General features: G+C 32.0%; 1 long non-coding RNA gene across 1 annotated transcript; it reads right to left on the reverse strand.

Annotated features, from left to right (window-relative positions):
* Positions 1-1,011: 1,011 nt before the first annotated feature.
* LOC145309800 (uncharacterized) lies at positions 1,012-2,461 on the reverse strand. Its single transcript, XR_013876539.1, has 3 exons — positions 2,230-2,461; positions 1,775-1,845; positions 1,012-1,419 (listed from the first exon to the last, which is right to left on the reverse strand). It is a non-coding gene; the product is annotated as an uncharacterized LOC145309800 (long non-coding RNA).
* Positions 2,462-16,477: the final 14,016 nt, after the last annotated feature.

Genomic DNA, 16,477 nt, shown 5'->3' on the forward strand with positions numbered 1-16,477 from the left:
TTAAGCCAACGAATAAGAAAACGTTATTATAAAACTTTTGGGACGACTAGTGTAATAACACAATGTCCACTCCATTCCTATGAAAGTTTGGTACTTATCTTTGCCCAATTAAATCTGTTTAGACACCAAGGATGTTCTATAAGGTTATGCTTCCTTTACTTCGTATTTTTATTTTTGTTTGAATATACTTTTAAAAGTTCTTAATCATTTCTGTTACAGTATGAAAGCATAACAACTCTATAATTACTACCAGAACGTCCTTACATTCATTTAATAGATGCTGACTTTAAAATTTTTGGGTGACATATAGTTATCCTTTCCATATGATTTTTTGATAATGATACCTAAGACAATAAGGAATAATACTTTGAGCGCAGGCCTCTATAATATGAAGTTCTAAATATGTAGTATGTCCATAATCAGTAACATATTTTTATTCAGTTTTGCAACAAGTTTAATGACATTTGTTTAGACTTATAGATTAAATTTCTCTACTATATTCTTAATGACACTCGTTATTCCCACCGTCTGATTATAGAGCTTCACTGAAATGGATGTTGCCATTCCTGTTCTGAAAACAACTAACCACAGAACATACAAATATGAACACTTTAATTTGGCCTGCTTTTAATCTTGGTGTACATTGTTTTTTTTACTTTAAATGTATTTTCTACGTTTTAATGCTGCATTTGGCATGGAGGAAGGGGGGGGGGGGGCATGGGATTTTTGTTAAACAAGTCCCCAAACTTTTGTAATAACTTTTTCTTATTCGTTTGCCTTAACAACTTTAGAGACTTTTATTGATTTTTATGGGATAGTTCAGTAAGTTGAGTGTCCAAACGTTTCAACCACTTATTGAAACTTACAGATGGTGTAATTTTGTGAATCATAATTGGGGATGTCATCAATTTATCGGCATTGTCTTAACTTTTTAGATCCGGCCCTGTGCAGTGCATTGGTCTTAAAATTATCATTTTAGAAATTTTCTTTCGATAAACAAAATAAATGAAATAGATATTTATATACTTTATTAATTTTACTGGCACATTTGACATTATAGTGTGATCACAATATAAATAATAATAATTATATATACAATTATATAAATAATTCAGATTTTTTAATAATATAATACATTAAAAGATATGTAAATAAAACATTAGAAATGATAATGCATTAGTTTCTCTATTAGTTTTTCTTTGAAAAAAAATATCACAAATAGGTGGCGACTTTACTTGTTGTGGCTCTTATTGTTCCAGCCGTGCTCGTGATGAGTATCGTGGTACCCAGAGAAGGGGTTGCACATGTGTCCGTTATCCTTGGGCTCCAGCCTGTACTTGATAGGTCCAACAATACCTGGACGTCCGTCTCGGATGCGCTCGTCGTTTCTTTCCAGAATTTCGTGGGCTGTTGCGGTTCCTGAAAATAATATAAATTTACAAACTTTTTATCCTATTGTATCCCAATACATCCTTCTAGCGACTTTACCCCTAGAGGCTTCTAAGGACATTTGGGGAATGGTGGTGGGGGAAGTAGACTCGTAACTTATTTTAGTTTTAAAAGGGAAAAAATTGTGGGGGTGGGGGTTATTTTTGTCTTGGGAGGGCGGAGGTACCTCTCCCAAAAGAGTTTTAAACCTTTCCATTATCTATGAGAAGCTAAATTGTAAAGGAGAATCATATAGACAGACACACATAGATACTGTTACTTTATTATTAGAATGATATAAAGTAGTTATGTTTGACACTATTTTAACTAGAAAAAAAAGACTTACCCATGAAAGTAACCATTGCCAGGGGTGCGGCCCAGGTAGCAAAATACATAGCTGCGTTATGGGAGGCCATCCTGAATTACATAATTATAGAAATATTTTGCAATAAAAGAAAATAAATTTTTATAATTTGTTCACATAAAAAAATCTGATCACACTTTTAACCTACCTCATTTAAAATCAAAGTTCTACTAAACGTTATAACACGTAAAAAAAGAATATATAAGTTATATGTTGCGTAATTTAAAAATATGGTATTTTAGTGCACTTAATCATCATATATGGTTTAGACATATGTATATATTATGCAGTAAATAATATAAAAAGTCACGTATTTTTCAAAGCCGTCAATGAGGGGTAGAATAAAGCAATGGGCATATGCAGCTAGTAAATAGGGAGGTTCTTGTAGTAATACATATATAAAATATATGGATTAAAGATGCTATATGATTGCTTACTTGATGGTAAATTTAGAAGATTTTTTTGTGATGATTTGTCGATTGTTGTTGTGTTGCTTGTTTGAGCTTCACTCAGATTCTGATTTAGAATATGTTGTTACCGGGTTTTTATACCCAGGACTGTACGCATCATTTTTACTATAACAATAACTTGTATGCGGCATAGTTACAATGTTTACGTGATATTTACTTAGATTTCCCTAAAAAAAGAGAGTGGGAGAAAGGCGCTTAATAATAAATAGAAATTATTGATAGAGAAATTTTTTCTTCGCCCGCATACAATTTTTCCTCCCTTTCTCTATTTCTCTTGGTTTTCTCTCTCATATGGCCTAGGCATATGAAGAGATGTGGGGGTAACAACTGAGGGCATTGTAAGGGGAATGAGCATTAAAAAGATGCGCTTACTCCATAAGTATAACAATCGATATATTATTACTTGGATCTTGCACCAGATTTTCATGTACTCTGATAAAGTGATGTTCGCAGCTGGCTAAAATAACGTATAGCCCCATCCACCCCCTTTACCCAATCACCTCCCATATTAGCAAGCTAAATTGACGAAAAAATATCATGTCAATATATCCACGTATATCCTATATCCATTAGTATAAAAGGGATGTAACAAAGATCTGGAAGCACAAATTTTTAAAGATTCCTCAATTATTTACAACAAACATGAAATTTTTGATGTTCTCTAGATATTTTTTATTTTCACTTTTGATGTTTTTATCCTTAAAATTATATCCCATTATATAATGAAGTACGGTTTATGATCTCACAAACCACTGAACCCATTTGGTTCTCCATTTTAGAGAATTTTTGTTTTCAGAAATTTTCTTTTTCATTTTAAGTCTTGGGATAGTTTTATTTTCTGGTGTTTTTTATGCTGCTCTGATTTTGTTTTGGGTCTTTGAAATTAGCTTATAGCGTCAGAAATCCCTACAAAAAAAACACAAAGCAATTTGCTTGAAGACAAAAAGGGTCTCCACCAATTGAATCAGGTAGTTGTCTTGATTATGCATCTATATACTTATACAAATATATTATATAGACAAAAATTGCTTTCAAATTTCACTATATGTTGATTGAACTTTCAATCTGAAACTATAAACTCAATGGAAGATCACTACGTTGTGGGAAAAAACCTGACCTAATTTTTTTAACACCTTTAATTTTAAAATTAACCCTTTTAAACCTACCCTGTATACATATTTAACTAGAGAGCGTCCCTAGCTTCTAGGGACTCAGCAAAAAATAGGCTGAAACTACTTGAATACTTAAATCTAAAAATGAAATAGCCTAAAACCACCTCTTTACCTATGCAAAGCTTCCCTGAAATGGAGAACTCAATCCGTGCAATAGTTATTGCAGTATATTTTACTATAGATAGAAACACAACTTATATTTTTCTAATTTTATTCATGGAATACAATTGATTCAATAATTAAGCAGATCATCAGATTGGATTATAATGTTAAAAATATGTCTTTGCATTTTGAATATGTTACCACCCTAAGAGATTTTTCAGGATATTAAAAAATGAACAATTTTTCTCATATTTTACTCTTTTATTTCTATGATGTACTTTGAATTCGACGTCCAAAATTTAGAGCCTTTAAAAATTTGGCAATCCTTTGTACATAGAAATATCCCTCATCACACCAAAATAAAATTGCACACAAATTTTTGCGTCGTTGAGTAGCGCATCTGTCCGTATTAAAACACGGCGCGCCATACTAGAGAGGTGAAAACGTGTACATGACTTTTTTCAAGTTACACGAGCCTTTGGAATGATTTCTACGCATTTTTTTGACGCTTTAACCCTGTCCCCAATCGACGGCCTTTTAACATTACGTGAAATATAGAAAAGAAAATCATAGAAATGCTGACCTATTTATTGTGTATTATATTTTTTAATGCGTTTTTAACAAATTCAATAGTTTAACTTCTCTATAGATAATAAATACGTAATTTAATAATTAAATAAATCTTAAACGGGAAGGTTCTCTATTTTAGGGAAGATTTATGTAGACTTCGCATGGTTTTTGGCTTTTATTTATTTTAAAATTTGAGTATAATTCAGAATAATTTTCTTTCCCTTCTCAATCCTTTAAATATTACAGAGCTCCAAGATGCAAGTATTATTAAAAGTAGTAATGTTTTTTAGTTTGTTTGTTCATACTAAACAAATTCCGATCTTCACATAGGATGTTTTTAGGCTATTTTCACACCACTCCCGACAAGCTTCCTCTCATAGTAAAGGCTTAGCACCGCGTCAAGACTTTTAACTAATTTCTCTCATGCTATATCAGATGCACGACATTAATAGTTGGAGTAGGAGGAATGCCTTGGCTCAAAACAGACCCAACTCATTACATGCACGATTACGACTTCCATACAAAGATCGTGCAATCAAAGAGTTAGTCATCTGTTGGGTGTTACCTAACCAAATACCCCGGGTGTTTGGATAGAAAATGAGATATTACCTTCTCTTATTCATTCTTAGCTGTTGGACTTGACGTTAGAGTGTCATGGACATCAGCCTCGCCTTTGCAAACTAATTGACGAGGTAAATATCTAAATAGGATAAAAAACAACTTAATTTATGATCTAATCACGACCGAATACCAAACACAAAAATGAAGGGAATAAAGAATAAAAAACTAAAAACATTAAGTAAAAGTTATTTAATTTGTTATTAAATTGGTATGATCTATCAGGTAAAATATAAAGGATGCTATAGATCTTGAAATTCACAAATAATTTGTTTGTTTGCATATTACATAGATAGATAATTATAGACATATTAGGAAACAAACTTACAAAGACTTTAAAGAACATGATAAAATTTTCTCAATAGATAACTTTAACCCTTTTTTATTTGTATAATATTCTTTGACCAAATTCAATTATCTCCTCCTATGTTATATATATTATATTTTGTATTGTAATGAATATGAGACAATGTAAAAGAATACATTTTTATCATAAGTGAAACTTATCTACAAATAGTCCTTGCACTATTATATACTATCGGCTACTCCCCCTAAAGGCACTTGAGGTGGAACTGGTAGAACCTGCGCCCCAATTCAATTTAAAAGAGAAAGAGTAAAAAAGTTTCTCTAGGGGCGAGAGCACTGACCCCCATACTTTTTTTCAAATAAATTGTAAATTAGAGGTAGGGGTAGTTTTTCAATGTGTTTTTTTTACATACATAGGTTAGGCTAGGTTATGTGCTCGCTAGGCACTTTGAGGAGAACCACCTTTTCCATGTAGAACCTAAACAATAACAATTTTCTGTAAAATCAAAACGTTTGGTTGGCTTTGCTTTCATGAATAATATTATTATTGTTCATTATTATTTGTCATCAATATTTGATCCAAGTGATAACAACATTTTTGAGGGAGAAGGTTCGTTCACCCTAGGATAAGCATATGATGATACATTTTTTATACACTTTGGTATATACTGGGAGGATAGATATATCTCACCTCTACTTAAATTTTCTCCTCTTACTTTATTTATGTAATTGTGGCTCTCTCTCTCTCTTTCTCTTTCTTTCTCTCTCTCACTCTCTCTCTCTCGTTGTATTCCAGACAATTACCTGCCCCAAGTGGTAGAGACCCTTATTGTCTGTCTGTGTTAATATTTCCAATGATATTAATTGATTCGAAGACTTAATACAAAATTTGTATAGGGTCCTTCCACTGAAAGCAGAGTTACATAAAGCTCATGCCCCCACTATTATTTTACAGCAAAATTAAGCCATATTTCTAATAAAAACAGTTAAGAAATATATTTATATTATAATAAAGAAAGGTATAAGTTGTATACTTATAATCTTAGCCAAATAAAATACATTTCCCACATAACTTATAGAGAATCTTATTTACTGTACAACTTTTTAAAGAAGATAATTTTAATTTTATACCAACTTTTAAAGAAAAGTAAATGTGTTCAACCTCCTGACTGTACATACACACTTGTTGGTTCTTTGATTCATTTCTACGTTTTTACATATTGTGTGTATGTTTGTGAGTGTATGTTTGTGAGTGTAAGTTTGTGTGAGTGTGTAGGTGTGTGTTTAAGTGGATTGGTGTGCAAGTATGTTTGAAGTGCAGTTAAACGCATAATAATTTGTATATGATGCATTAATGCAATGGAAATCGCATTTGATAATTGAGCTTATGAGTAGCTTTTCCACAAGCCTACAGGGGTAGTTAGGTAAATATTGAAGGGCAGGAGGTACTTTTTGAAGTACTGGGGGATATTGACGTCACTCCCCTTACCAGTCACCCATCCTTCCAGGGATATGGAAGGTTTGCGTAGGACTAACTATCCTACCTATAAAACCAAAAAGTTCAAGAAAACACCCACAGAACCTCAAACACCAATGGCTTTCACACAGCCAGAGGTGTGCATGAAACAAGAACCGTTGGAACTGATGCTCAGTTTACTGAGAATATGAAAGATGATGGTGAAATCCGAAAGGAAGCTATCAACTTGATGACAGGACCAAAAAGTTCTAAGCAAAGCTGTAAGATAGGAACCTGGAATGTTAGAACAATGTATGAGTCAACTAAAACAGCCCAAGTAGTTAAAGGGAGTGTGAATGTAAAAATTTCTCATCTGATTATCAAATCTTAACATTTACTAAGCACATTTCACTACACTGATCAACCAAAAATGTCCTATTCACAAAAATATCCAGAAATAATGCCTTGATTTTATGGTATTTTGAGAGGGAAAAAGGAAAAAACAGGGAAAATCTAAACGTTTTTGTTTCTTATAATGTTTGTAGGGATATTTAACTTGTCATATATAGTTGAAACAATTTACTTACTGTTAAGGATTTATTTTATGCTATAAAATTGCCAATTCGTTTTTTTATAACGTAGTAATTAGGTAATAAAGACATATTTTAAATTCGTATTATTGACAAAAAAATACCTCACTGTCTACAAAAAGGTTGAATCTCATAGGTTATATAAAATAATAATATCCTTTTTTATTGTGTTGAACAATAAATAACCCACTTTGGAGAATTAGTTTACACTTTTATCAGACTGTTTATAAAGAAATATTGCGTCTTTATTATTTACAAATTTGTAATTAAAGGTGGGCGAGAGATGGGCCATTTAAAGTTAATTGGATACTAATAAAAAACCTGTTTCAGGCTTTGTTATTGTATTTGGTTTTCAATAAAAAAATATTGCTTATTTTATCAATTTCTATGTAACTATACATTGGATTAAAGCAAGGATTATGTTAAAAGTCAGCTTAACTGTTAGGAAAAATCTAGAACTATGTGAAAAAGTTTAATTTTAGCTATAATTGGAGAAAAAAGCAATTTAATGCACATTTTATATAATACGGAAAATTTCTTCCTTTCCCCGTACCTTATAAAAATCGTCGGAAAAAGCCGTTTTTTAAGCAAACAAAAGCGCGTTTTGCTCTATCTGTGAGATATTATGAATGAGATAATGTTAAGATTTGATATTAAGATGAGAAAAATTTACGTTCACAGTCCCTTTAAAGAAATGACAAGTTACAATATTGGAATACTTGGGATTGCAGAATGTAGATGGACAGGACAAGGACAAACTACAACCAAAGATGGCCACCTAATACTTTATTCTGGTCATGAAAGCCAACATATGTATGGTGTTGCTATAATTATTCAAAAACGACATGTCAATTCACTAATAGACTGGAAACCTATATCAGACAGAATAATTAAGGCTAGATTCCAATCAAGGCACTGCAAGTTGACCATTATCCAATGCTATGCCCCAACAAATGACAAAGATGGAGAAGTAAAACAAGAGTTTTATGATCAACTGCAATCAATCAGAAACTCAGTACCCAAACATGACATGTGCCTAGTTCTTGGAGATATGAATGCTAAAGTAGGAACTGACAGGACTGGAGTGGAGAATGCAATGGGACACTTTGGCATAGGTACAAGAAATGAAAATGGAGAACTTTTACTTGAATTCTGTTTAAATAATGATATGGTTGTAGGAGGTACATTATTCCAACACAAAAACATTCACAAATATACCTGGACAACACCTGATGGACAAACAAGAAACATGATTGACCACATTATGATCAATAGAAAATGGGTCAATTCAATGCAAGACTGTAGGAGCTATAGAGGAGCTGACATATTTAGTGACCATGAACTAGTTGTCAGTAAGATTAAATTAAAGCTGAAGCGTACTGGCCATGATAAAAAGAGTGAGATTGGTAGACAATATGATTCTTCAAGATTAAAGGACCCTGTGATAAAGAATGAATTTGTCTTAAAACTCAGAAATAGATGTCAAGTCTTAGAGGACCTAAATGACGAGACTGAGATCACATGGACTTCAATTAAAGAAAACTTTCAATCTACTGCTAAGGAAATCCTAGGACACAAGAAACCAGAGAAAAAGGACTGGATCTCTGAAGAAACATGGATCAAAATAGAAGAGAGAAAGAAGCTCAAAAACAAAATCCATAATGCTCAACATTTGGCTGACATGAGCAATTTAAAAGCTGAATATACTGCTAAAGACAAAGAAGTCAAAAAGTGCACAAGGAAAGACAAAAAAGATTACATTGACAATCTGGCTGAAAAGGCCCAGAGAGCAGCTGACTTTGGTAACATGAAAACAGTATACAACATAACCAAGCAATTAAGTGGCAAATATAGCAAAAAGAGTGGTGAAACTATCAAGGCTAAAGATGGTAAATTACTCACTACAGAAAACGAAATTGCTGAAAGGTGGAAATCACATTTTGAAGAAGTGTTGAACAGACCTGAACCAGAAATTACTGCTGAACCAGAACCAGGACATGAAATAGACATAGATATAAGACCACCAACTATTCAAGAAGTTAAAGCTGCTATACATAGCCTAAAGAATGACAAAGCACCAGGACCTGACTTGATAACTGCCGAAATGCTTAAGGCAGACATAGATCTTTCTGCTAGGACTCTAACTGATCTTTTTGATAAAATTTGGAGGCAAGAAAAGATACCAACGGACTGGTCTAAACTCTAAAGGTATAATCATAAAACTACCTAAGAAGGGAGATTTGAACAATTGTGATAATTGGAGAGGAATTATGCTGCTTTCTATCCCAAGCAAGGTCCTATGTAAAGTTATTTTAAACAGAATTGATGAGAAAATTGACAATAAACTGAGAGAAGAACAAGCTGGATTCCGTGCTGGAAGGGGCTGTGTTGACCAAATTTTCACCCTTAGGACAGTTATTGAACAATGTGTTGAATTTAACAAGCCACTTCACGTAAATTTTGTTGTTTTCTCTAAGGCCTTTGACTCCATACACAGACAAACACTCTGGAAAATACTAAGAAGTTATGGTATACCAGAAAAGATGATAATTATGATAACTAAATTTTATGACAACTTCCAAGCCTGTGTTTCAGTTGGAAACAATAAGACATCTGATTTCTTTAAAATAAGCACTGGAGTTAGACAGGGATGCATTTTATCACCTATTCTATTTATATTGGTCATTGACTGGGTGATGAAGAAAACCACAGAGGACAAAAAACGTGGTCTCCAGCTGGGCATACTAGGACACCTAGAAGATCTGGACTTTGCTGATGACCTGGCACTGATTTCAGAAACAATTAAACATCTACAAGCTAAGACAGATAGACTAGTCAAATATGCAGGACAAGTAGGGCTCTTTGTTAATGTCAAGAAGACTGAAATTATGAATATACCTACAAACCCTGATCAAACTATAACAATAAATGGTGAACAATTGAAACAAAGCAACAAATTCACCTATCTTGGGAGTGTTATCAGCAGTGAAAATGGCTCAAAAGCTGATATTAAAACCAGGATTGATAAGGCTAGGGTTGCTTTCAACAGTCTACACAACGTTTGGAATTCAAAGAAACTTGCTCTGAAAACAAAAATCAGACTTTACAACAGTAATGTGAAATCAGTTCTTCTCTATGGAGCGGAATGCTGGAGAACTGTGAAAACTGAAACAAATCAACTTAATGCATTTCACAATAGCTGCCTAAGAAGAATTTGCAAAATATTCTGGCCAAACAAAATATCAAACCTTGAGCTGTATGCTAAGACCAAGTGCAATAGTATTGAAGCAGAAGTGAAATATAAAAGACTAAGGTGGCTAGGACATGTGCTCAGAATGGAACAAAATAGGTTTCCAAAAAAGTGCTTAAAATGGAACCCCACCACTGGTAAACGTAATCGGGGACAACCAAAAATGACCTGGAGGCGGAGCACTGAAAAGGACCTCTTTAATTTGGAATTAACATGGGGAGAAGCTGAGAAACTTGCCAAAGACAGCAGTAATTCATGGAGGAGCAAGGTGTCCGTATTCTCTGGCCTTCACAGTCAAAAAGAGAGATGCGTCTGATGATGACAGGGGTATTGTACTTTGGTGACAATAATGTAGGTTTACCCCTATTTTGATATTTTTTAATGTGAAAAATGAATTTTTTATACTTTTTATGGGGTGGGTGGGAGTTTGTGGGAAAAGGTGAGGAATTAGGGACTATTACATTTCTATATCCTAAGATAAAAGTAACAGGATGTCTCTGTGTACCAAATGATGCATCTTATAGGTCCAGGGAAAGCTTGTAACTATTTTGGGAAGGGGAAAAACTTAAAGTTTAAAGGTAACGTGAATGGTGAACACCCCATTATCTTATGTGCCCCTAGAGGCATTTAAAGGTAAACTCGCTGTTGTATGTAAAAAGTACAACGAGTGCAACCCTTTCATGTTGACAGCGCAGTAGTAAAACGCATTGAAAAGATTAATCGATTAATACTACTTGGATGTTGCACCAAATTTTCATATACCCTGATAAAGTGATACTCGCAGCTAGCTAAAATAACAATACACTACAATTAACCCCTTTTCCCCCATTCCCTCCAATCCTACTTATGAACGGTCTGTTCAATAAATGAGGTCTATATTAGCAATAATTTCCTTGTCCATATATCCACGTATTCTATATCCATTATAAGATGTTAGTTACGTGAGAATAAAAAGGTTAACATCTAGCCACTAAACACAAAAAAATACTGAAAACATCCATACTAGCGAAGCAAAACAAAGCATCCTATTTTATAAAGTAGATAGTTTTTTTAGCACAGGATCTTGCTTATCGTTGAACCAATATGGTTCTACTTTTTCATTGTAGCTTTTTAAGGATAAAATGACTGCCCCCTCTCAATTATTTTACTTTTTTAATTCAAACTAATTTTGAAAGTTTGGGGTCGACTCCCAAACTTTAAGTGCCCCTAAATTTAACTAAAAAAAAGAACATGGATTGACAAACGCACAAAGTAAATCAAGGAAATGTTTAGTGGTCGTAAAAAAGAAAGAGAAAGAAGGAAATTAACAACCCAATCTTTCCAGATTTTGTATAATTTTTTGAGGAACACGACTCCAGTGACGTCATATTTTTCTTTCCCGAAAAAGGGAAGGGGGAAGAAAATCTCTTCAAAAGAGATGGGGAAAACCCCCTTTTCTCCCATCTCTTTTTTTTCTTCCCCCCTTCCCTTTTTCGGGAAAGAAAAATAAGACATCACTGGAGTCGTGTTCCTCAAAAAATTATACAAAATCTGGAAAGATTGGGTTGTGTCTAATAGAAGATATTAATAATGATAAAAAATCGCAAAACCTTCCTAAAAAAATCACGAAACATTAAATTTTATCAAATTGACGAAGAAAATCATGATTTTTTCCCCTTGTAATATATGAATAAATCAATGAAAGTACAAAACAAAATATGTTAGGTTACTGGCATTCCAACTTTGTGCCCAAATTAAGCTATTTATTTTGCTTCTAGCTAGTGAAATTTATTATTGAAATTTCTTTTATTAGGGTTTTAAGAAACTCTGTAACTTGTCATTTAAAAATGTCTATAACTTTTAAATTATTAGTAGCAAAGCTACTCTATAATTTGAAATTTTCATCTGTTCATATGTCCGTCTGAAACGTTTTGGGAAACGTGATTTTCTCGGCTTCAATAAATGATAGATACTTATTATCAACATTCTCATTATTAAGGAGCATAATCAACTATAAAACATCCATGGCATCTCTATAATCAAAATTATAAAAATGAAAGTATGTCCGTTCACTATATCCAGTATTTTGGCAATTTTGCAACAAATTTATGTACAGTTTATTTAGACTTTGAAATTTATATTCTGCTTATTAAGTTCTGACACCCTACAAGAAGTATTGTTCGTTTGTCATTCCTTCTGATAGTATAGTTTTGCTTGTCATCCTATCAAAATAAAATTACAAAAGGAAGTGTTCTTTTTAAAAAAATTGAAATAATTTTTTAATAGAAGACGATATGTCCGAAAATCTGTTATTGAAAACGACATTTAATCCGTCTCTTAACTTCTCATCTGTAGACAAGTATAAGAAGTAAATTTTTGTAGTTGTAATATTACTATCCTGACCCACAGTCTGTAAGCCCTGTATAGGTGCTTCAGAGCACACTGTTCGGTGAAAACTACACCCCCCACCCCCCATCTCTGGCTTTTGTTTTACAAATGTCAGACTTATGGAAATTAGATTTAAGTTGCACTTCTAAAAATACTAAACATTTATGTTTTCCATAAAAAGAAAGTTTTGCAGAATACTTGGCTTTTTCCCTAATTGAAAAAGTGCATAATTTATACGAATTTTATCTGTAAAAGCAATTAGTCATTGAGACATTTCTATACTTTTACTTATCTAAAAGAGAATCAGCTTTTTAGTCTCTTTCTCTGCGGAAAAAAACTGTCAGTATTTTTGAAGCGAGGCTTTTCTATAAATAGAAAGAATTAAAAAGGATTTTTTGTTAGTCAACTACATTCCTTTAATTTTAGACAGAACAAAAATAGCTTTGAAAAAAAATATTAATGTTAATTATTTTATGAGCTTAACTTCATTCCTTGTATAATATTCTTACTTTTTTTTTACCACGGAGTAATAAATATTTTTAATCACAAAATATTTCCACAAATTTTCCTAACATTTATTTCGTCCTTTCATAAAAGTAACAGGATGTCTATCTGCTTGACTTTGTGTCTTCCTGTGCTCAATATCTCGCTATGTTATTGTTTTTCTTTATAGTGACACTTTCTATAAGTCCATGGCAGGTTTATTAATATTTAGGACAAAGCAACCCCCTGCCCTCTCCCCCCCCCCCAGAAAAAAAAATTAAAATAAAGTGTCGACTTGTCCTCTCGTATTCTTAAAAGTTTCTAGAGGCATCCAAGGCGAAGTATTGTTTTTAGTTTCTTATTTTTTCTATGTGTGTCGTTATTTTTGTTATTGTATTTATAATATATGTTTTTTTTCTTTCTGGATATAATATACTATGTGTATTTTGTACTATGTGTTATTCTTTTCTTTTTGCAAAGAAGTTGTATCAACTTTTTTGCTTTTTATTTAAGATAGCTAGCCGGTCCTTTCAGTAAGTAGTAGATGTAAAATTTTTCATAGAATTCAGATATGCAATCGGTTTTTTTGTAGACCTCTTTTTTTTAAGTAATTTAAGTTTTTTAAAAAAATAATTAAGTCGGTTTTAAGGTACTAAAACGCAACAAAATAAAAGAAGAAAATAGCCAGTATAAACAAAAATAGTAAGATCTTTAATTTGACACCTTACTTTTAAAATTCTGTTGAGTAATTGTTGAAAAAATCTATTTTTTAACCTCGGTTTAATCAAAACATTAAACCTAAATATTTTCTCATACAGACATAAAAAATATGGGTTCATATATACCATTAGAATGAGAAAAATAATATGAATCCATTGTAAGCAAAATTGAAAAAGTTTAAAAAAATTGTAATAAAAGATAGAAAAAATAAAAAAGTTATTTTAAGAATTGTAACTACTAAACTAGCCAATCACAAATCGCAAAAATTGACGAATCGGGAAGCTTAATCTATAAAATTAACCTATAGAATTGCCAGAAAAAAAGGAGAATGTTCATACAATATATACAATAGATACTACAATAAATATAGTGATATTAAAGAACATGTAAAGAATGAAAAATTATGAACAAATATGCATCAGTCTGTTTATAAACTTCAAAACAATGCAGTTAAAAATACATTATTGTTTCTTGTGTTTAAAAAATATCTGCTACATTGCATTGTCTTTTGTTTAGGTTTTGTTCAGGTTTGGTTCAAGCTAACCCTTTAAAGCCGAAAATTATGATTCTTAAAATAAACTTATTTTTTTTATTATAGTTTTATAAAACTTTTTCAATTTTGCTTAGAATAGATTCGTAATATTTTTCTGATTCTAAAGGTATATATGAACCCATGTTTTTTATGTCTGTTTGAGAAAATATTTAGGTCTAAAGTTTTTATTAAACCGAGGTTAAAAAAATAGATTTTTTCAACAATTACTCAACAGAATTTTAAAAGTAAGGTGTCAAATTAAAGATCTTACTATTTTTGTTTATACTGGCTATTTTCTTCTTTTATTTTGTTGCGTTTTAGTACCTTAAAACCGACTTAATTATTTTTTTTAAAAACTTAAATTACTTAAAAAATAAGAGGTCTACAAAAAAACCGATTGCATATCTGAATTCTATGAAAAATTTTACATCTACTACTTACTGAAAGGACCGGCTAGCTATCTTAAATAAAAAGCAAAAAAGTTGATACAACTTCTTTACAAATAAGTAATACTTTTAAGTCTATTTGAAGCGTCGGTAACATTTTATTTCCCTGACATCATTTTTTCTATTCTGTAAACAAAAAATTAAAGAATTTTTCCAAAAAAATGCAGGGTGGGGGGTTTTAATTTTTTGCGGGGGGGGATAAACTTTATATCATAGAGGCAAGTACTTCCAATTTGAAAACTTGATTTGTTATGTTACCAAATTCAACCTAACCTAACTTAATAAATATTAGGGGGTCAGATAAAAAAGTCGTTATGACTACTAAGACAGACCCCAAATATGTTGACAAATATTTCTTTCAAATTAATTCTGTAGTTGGTTACACCTAGAGTAAATTTTTAATAGTAAATCAGTCAACTTCGATTAAAGGCTTTAAATAAATACTTGTAAGCTTGAACTTTCCAACCTTTCGAACAGAATAGAGATAGAAAAAGATATTTCTAAAGAATGGTTTGCTTATGCGTATAAAAACAAACAAGGCCAGGATAACATCCATAAGAAGCGATCGACAAACTATCATTGATAGACAAAAGAAGAAAAGGATAAGGTACATGATAAAAAATCTTTTGTAGAATGACTGCAGAACGAAAGACCAAGTAAGTTGTAGACTGAATGCTCTTTGGTAAGGGATATATAAATTAAAGCCTATCTTAATTACTAGCCGAAAAAAAATTTTTTCACCAATAGTGACATGGACTATCGGACGGACAGACAAAACAGTTTTTAGAGTAGCTTTAAAAATATTTGCTAGACGAAAAATAAGATAAAAGGGTGTTTAATGATTAAAATGAAACAAAAGGTAATTGTAACTTTTTTATACGAATTGCAAATAAAGCAGATGCGTACAGAGGGTTGTACAGAGTGAATACAGCCCCTTACAACCCTCTACTCTGTGCAAGGGTCTATACCCCCTGATACAACCCTCTAAAACACCATGTGCAAGGGTCTATACCACCTGATACAACCCTCTAAAACACCATGTGCAAGGGTCTATGTACCCATGATAAATCCCTCTTAAACACCACTTAAATCAAATTTACCAATCCAAGGACGCTTGTTTGACTTTTAAGTATGTTGATTATGTATGGGGAAGTGGGTGTATTCATACTCATGACAATAAAATTACACCTCTTTTGATGTATGTATAACACACCACTAAAGCTGACATTTCCTCAATTCTGGTTTTAGAAGGGTGTCGAAATTTTACACAAAAAAAGCCCTGTGCACGCAACTGATTTCAAGATGTAGTTATGATAATGAATGCTGTAGTAATTTTAAAAATACACTTTAATTTGTGTTTTTAATAGTGTTAAGGAGTTTAGCTTGGTTCATAATGTACTTTTAAGGCAATCATTAGATGTATTTTTATCTAAATTATAAATACAGGAAAAATCAACTTTTAAACAATTAACAGTATAGTCATAATATGTAGTTATGGCACAACAGAACAAAAATATAACAAAATTTTACAGAGGAAACATTGAAAATAAATTTAACAAGGATGACAACAGCCATAAAAGTGAAGCACCAAAACCAGAAGGTT

The sequence above is a fragment of the Acartia tonsa genome, chromosome 2 (genome assembly GCF_053477335.1).
Source record: "Acartia tonsa isolate MP-2025a chromosome 2, ASM5347733v1, whole genome shotgun sequence".
NCBI lineage: Eukaryota > Metazoa > Arthropoda > Copepoda > Calanoida > Acartiidae > Acartia > Acartia tonsa.